We start from the raw sequence: 6563 nt of genomic DNA, 5'->3' as shown, positions 1-6563 counted from the left end.
AAACAATGAAAGGCAGAAAACTGGTATATATAAGAGAATATAAATAATTTTTACCGGACTACATTTTATTTTAAACTTTACGCCTTCCAGAAATGCCATGTTTTTTCACAGAAGCAACCCTGGGAGTCTGCTTCTGGGAAAGTCTTGAGGTTTTGCTGTAAGATTATTTCCCCAACTTCTGTGCTTTAGAACTGTGTAATACAGTCAGTTTGCTACTGTCAAACAGCCATCTTCCCATATCTGACTTGTGTTCTATTTCCACATGGAAGTCTACATGTCATGGAGAAAAAGGGCTGACCTTGTCAAAGAAAAGATCTTGGGATGCTGAAATTAATATTGTTCTTGAACATGAAATGATCCAAGGATTTTTTTCCATTTGGAACATACATTTTAGGAAGGTAGACATGTTCCCAGAAATAGATTTGTCCTCCCACAGCTTTTAGCATTGGTATTAGTAAGGACAGGATGGGGTCCAGAGGGAAGAGAGTTTACATCCGTATAGTTGCAGAGGTGTTAAAAGAGCTGTGAAGCAGAGAAAAATGGGGTGACTTAGATGTTACCATCTGCAGAAGGCCCCACTGCTTTCTCTGTGTGGGATGGCCAAAGGAAAAATAGATTTACCCAAATCATGGAGCTAGGGCCAGCAGTATAGAGCCAGAATCACCAGGGAGTACCCCGAAAAGACAGACCTTCCTTAGAAAGACCAAGTATCAGGAGTTGGAACCACCACAGTGACTCAGCTTTTCCCAAAGATGAAGCCTGAAGCAACCAAAGGGAACATGTTAACATCTCTGGTCATCTTCCACATACGTGTGTTGTGTGCATCCTAGTGCCCATGTTTATTAGATGACAGCTCTATGAATCCTGAGTAGTGAGAGATCTAGGGGGTCAGGGCAAGTGGGAGGCAAGCAAGGAATTCATTCAATCTAAGAGCAAACAAAGGGCCAAATCACCATGGCCAGGGATGATACCACATGCACAGCTCCTGCCGTCATCCAAATTTATTGGACAGGATTGATTTCTGAGTTCCCAGAGGGTGTGAACCACGGGACGCAGGTTGTTTTGAAGAGGCTGTGATAAATAAATAAAAATCTTCCATTAGGAGGGAAAAAATGAAGTGCTATTCTTTTCAGAGCATTTGGAGGTCAATGATGGCCTAGAGGAAACAGCAGCATAGAGGGGAGCAGGGAGCAGCACTACGCTGGCACAATCAATGCTCAGTGAAAGTGAGACTGTAACCATGTCATGTTTGGAAACAGTCTGTCAGAGCAAACAGTGTGGCTGACTGGCTGTGTAGCCTACACCCCTGAAATCTGAAATATACTCCCTGAAAGGGAATATGGTATGACTTCTCAAATTTGTCTATATAAAATGATAAGGGTGAGAACCAGTCATCAGGAAGTAAAGGTAATTACCAAAGTGGAAATTCGGGGCTCTATTACTCACTATTCATGTGTAATTTGAACCTGTGTTAACAATGATTTATAAATAGTGCTGGTGATGACAGGACATTTGTATTGTGAGCATGGTGGCTAAAGGACAGCATTTCATTGAACTTTCCTTGATTAGGTTTTCTTCTTACCCATTTATAGTTCAAGAGAGTATGCGTAAGTCAGGTCTCATAGGTGTCGGCGGGCAGACTAGAGCCTTGTGCTTGGGTCACTTAACTTCAGAGGCCTCTCATTCAATCATCAGCCATGCTATATTCTCTTATTACATGAAGTTTGTACTGATAACTTTATCATTTTAAAAATCAACCACATCTTAGTTCTTTAAAGAGATAAATTTGGAAGACATTTATAGGTCATCATACCCAAATTACATAAAAAAGGTTACATTTTTCAAGACATGTGCATACCCCCACCCCATACTATGAAAAGATAAGAGAGATGTACATCAGCTGACACCCCCATAACGGATACTTAGGCTCCCATTCAGTATGGCCAGATGCCATCCATCTGGCTGTGCATCCTGCTAGGTTTCTTTAGTAATCTATTTCATTGAAGCAGTGCATATCACAGCCTACTACTTGGGAGCCCTCTTCAAAACAGACATAAATACTCTGCAGATGTGATCATGCTGATGAAAAGCGAGGAAGTTTCTCTTTAGGAAGCACGGCCAAGCATCTCACACCATCTGAACAACTAATGCCAGGAAGGAGAAATTTCCCTTTGCTTGAAGGCATGAGCATTTCTTCCTGAGACTCTAGTGTTTGATCAAAGGACTGAGGAATGCTGGGATAGGCCCTTGTGGCTGAAGCTTCATCTGCAGCTTATCTTAATGGAGCTGAGTTTGGAATTTTGTTTTTGAAGGAAGTCAGCTGGATGACTTCAGCTGTTGTTAGAGAATCCAAAACAGATTTCTTTTTACTTAGGAAAAAAGACGTACAGGGATTTACACCAGCAAAACGAATGAAAAATTAAGTGGCTCGTAGTTCCTCGGGGGTACAGTGGAGTGGCTAGCTTCTTCTCTGGGCTTCGATTCTCAGATGTCACTCACAATATATTAACCATGACACAAAAACTTTTTGAGGTAGAAAAGAAGCAAAATTACTAGATGGACTCCACATTGTAAGTGTCTCGCTCTTACTTTTGAAATGGAATTTGAGGCCTGTAAAAGCAAGTTATAAACAGAAAGAAAATATTTGTTAAATGACCATCGAATACAAATACAAAATTCCAGAGCATGTAAAGTACTGTTACAATTCAAGAACTGACAAACAATTTGATTTTAAGAAAATAAAAGATTTAAACAGAATCTTTACTAAAGAAGGTGTAAGACCGGAAAAACAAGGGCACACCCCAGCACCCCATGCCTCGGAAAGCAACACCCAAATCACTCGTGAGAAACAGTCTTGATGCAACAGCAAGAGGATTTTTATTCCAGAGGCTCTGGGGTTCACAGTCATACACCCACTCATGGGTAGAGGACTGTGGAACCCCGAGTGCAGAATCGCGACAGCTTTTATGGGTTTACAACAAAGCCCAAAGCCCGTGCATCACAAACCAATCATTCCTTAGCATTGAGAGCCCTCGTAGTATGAGCCAAACAATTTGAACCACTCCATAGTTTCTAGGCCAATCAGTTTAAATTATCCGAGCCCACGCTTCGTGGACCAATCAGTTTACTATTTTCTCAGAGGTCCATAGTTGTGTGAGCTCCTGGGTGGGGGTGATGGCATAAGCAGTTTACAGAAGCAAGATAAGCAGCTAATTAGCTCATTTCCCTTTACTTTGGGGGGGGGGAGGGAGGATCATGTACTCAAGGCCCTTTTGCCTAGCTCCTAACAAAGGGTGAGCTCAAGGAATGTGACCTTTCACCTAGTTTCTAACAAAGAGCAGGGCTCTGGGTAGGGTCATTTAAGAGTTAGGCACTGGGGATTTTTAGGCTGTAATTCTCATCCTTTCAAAGGTATTCAGGTGCTATAAAGATAAACAAACACTAAATTTTCCTTAATATCATTGTTCATGAGGAAAATATAGTTTAACCATGGGAGAGTATAACACAGCAATTAGGACAACTAATATAACTAATATCAAAACTATGATTATTCCAAGTTGTTGTAATATCATGGAACAAGTGGGACTTGCCTATAGTTTTCTGGGGAGTGCAAGATTTTGTTGTCATGTTGAAAAATAGCCTGAAAGTTTCTTTTGTGGTTATATACACATTTAGTGTATACATGGCAAATTCAAAGTAGACTGGGGCTTTTGATCTTTGTGAGATTAGAGGTTGGCAATCGATGAGGCTGAGGAGACAGCTAATGCTTCACCACCACAGCATGAAAACGTGAACCTTGTTCAGAATCAGTACATTCCTTAATGATAGGATCCATCCCTTCTCTGTCTTTTGTGGGACATTAGTGACTAAAAGTCCAACGTTAGCTGGGAAGTATTAGGCTGCATGCATAACATATTAAGTCACTCCCTCGTGGTGGCAGAGAAAGCTGCTTTCATTTGCAATGTTGAAAAGTTGTTGCATGCTGACTCTGCTGTACTAAACCACTGAGGCCGAACGCTTCTTTATTCTTCACAACGTTGCTGCCATCCATCTCCACTTAGCTAAAGAGGAAACTGAGGAAACAAGTGGTGGCTGGAGAGATGGCTCAGTGGGTAAGAACACCAACTGCTCTTCCAAAGGCCATGAGTTCAAATTCCAGCAACCACATGGTGGCTAACATCCATCTTTTTTTTTTTTTTTTTGTATTTTGTCACTTGAAAACTTTTATTTTACATCTTATATAGTCACATAGATTAATAGACTTGACAGAACTCACATTCTGGGTTTTTGTTTTTTTTTTTGTTTTGTTTTTGTTTTTATTTTTTTTATTCCATATATTTTTTATTTACATTTCAAATGATTTCCCCTTTTCTAGCCCCCCACTCCCTGAAAGTCCCATAAGCCCCCTTCTCTCCCCCTGTCCTCCCACCCACCCCTTCCCACTTCCCCGTTCTGGTTTTGCCCTATACTTCTTCACTGAGTCTTTCTAGAACAAGGGGCCACCCCTCCTTTCTTCTTGTACCTCATTTGATGTATGGATTATGTTTGGGGTATTCCAGTTTTCTAGGTTAATATCCACTTATTAGTGAGTGCATACCATGAGTCACCTTTTGAGTCTGGGTTACCTCACTTAGTATGATGTTCTCTAGCTCCATCCATTTGCCTAAGAATTTCATGAATTCATTGTTTCTAATGGCTGAATAGTACTCCATTGTGTAGATATACCACATTTTTTGCATCCACTCTTCTGTTGAGGGATACCTGGGTTCTTTCCAGCATCTGGCAATTATAAATAGGGCTGCTATGAACATAGTAGAGCATGTATCCTTATTACATGGTCGGGAATCCTCTGGGTATATGCCCAGGAGGCTAACACCCATCTTTAAAGAGACCTGATGCCCTCTTCTGGTGTCTGAAAGCAGCTGCAGTGTACTTACATATAATAAATAAACAAATCTTTTAAACAAAAAGCAAACAAGTGATTTCCTCAAGGACATAGTGACTAAGTGTCAGGATGGACTCTGAAGGCAAGATTCACTTTAATACTAATGCCTTTGCCACTGGCTACTGGGATACTGACCCAGCCAGCTGCACTTCTGACCTTACAGACATCCACTGCATCCACAGCAAGTCCTATTAGTTTTTTTTTTTTCCTTAACTGCTTGCCTTACTACTAAAACCTAAAAATAGAAAGAAAAGTAACATTGAAACTGCTACAAAGACATTTGTGCTCCAAAGAATAGTCCTTTTAAAAGGATGAAAATCAAAAAGAACAATCACATTTCAAAAGCATAAGAGTGTGAGATGTAAATGTTGTCATACAGCCCTGCCCAGCTGTGACAGTGTAAGTATGAAAACAGAGACTGACATTTGTTCATAGTTTATAGGAGGAGGACACGGATGAAAATTATGTAAACCAGGCTGACCCAATCAGAGTAGATTGAAAAGATGATTCAGCAAATTGCTATTGATTTGACTCATCACATTAATAAACTTTTGGGCCAGTTCAAAAAGCATTCGGAAACTCCTAGAGACCACCAAGGAGCTGATTCTGATGCAGTCCCACTGGGGTCTTTATCTAAGCTTGAGGTTGAGCCCACCGCCTTACCTGATGTAGCAGGGTAGTGGGGGGTGGCGAGGCTCTGAGCTTTCAGTGGGACCAGGTTTTATAGGAAATGCCTAACAAGTGAGGGGGGTTTCCAACCTGGCACACATATATTAACATATTATATAAATATGTTGGCACCTTGAAAGATAATTTAAATTCAGTTTGTCTTTGTTTTAAAATTTAAAAAAAAAAAGGTTTAAATCAACACTAAAACCCTTTCTCTCTTCCATCAGTCCATCTTTATCAATGGAACAATTAGGGTCATGAGATTGGGCCAGATGTCTCCCTCCTCTTGCATCCCTAGGACAAATCGTCTGTAATGGTAGCTTTACTACAAGTTCTTAATAGCATCATAGCTAAGTGTCATGTTCAGTGGGGGTCTAGCGATTGCATCAGGTAGGCTAAGACTTGACCCTCTTTATTCACTCATAGTCATGAACTGAGGCTTCTAATTCAGTTGTTTGACTTTATTTAGATTTCCTTGCCAAAGCATAGAAAGTTGCCATTTAAGTTTCTCTAGACAATCTGGTCACAAAGGTTCACAAATAAATAGCTGTGAGTAAAACTTGTAACCTCTTTGCGTCTCCTGGTTTTCAGTTATAGAACTCTGACTGTAATCTATCAAAGAGTGTATTGTGAGTTTTACCAAGAAAATTTCACTGTAGCAACCTCTTGAAAAATAAAACCACTCTGTCAGATCATGATGACCTTGTACATAGCCACAAAGTGAAAGACTGAATGGAAATGAAGCTCAGGTCTGCCTCCTGGTCCCAAACGTCATGCTCTTGAGCCCCATGTGTCTCCAGTTCTCTTTCTAGACTCTGGCCACCACAGAGTCATGTGAATACTTCCAGTCTTCAGGCAAGACTATTACAGTTAACAACGTATGCATTAAATTGAGTTTTCAGCTTGGAATGGATATATTTAATGTAGCAGGATAGTTGTGACTGTGACT

The sequence above is a fragment of the Apodemus sylvaticus genome, chromosome 3 (genome assembly GCF_947179515.1).
Source record: "Apodemus sylvaticus chromosome 3, mApoSyl1.1, whole genome shotgun sequence".
Classification (NCBI taxonomy): domain Eukaryota; kingdom Metazoa; phylum Chordata; class Mammalia; order Rodentia; family Muridae; genus Apodemus; species Apodemus sylvaticus.
The sequence above is the reverse complement of the archived record's forward strand: the minus strand, read 5'-3'. Positions refer to the sequence as shown.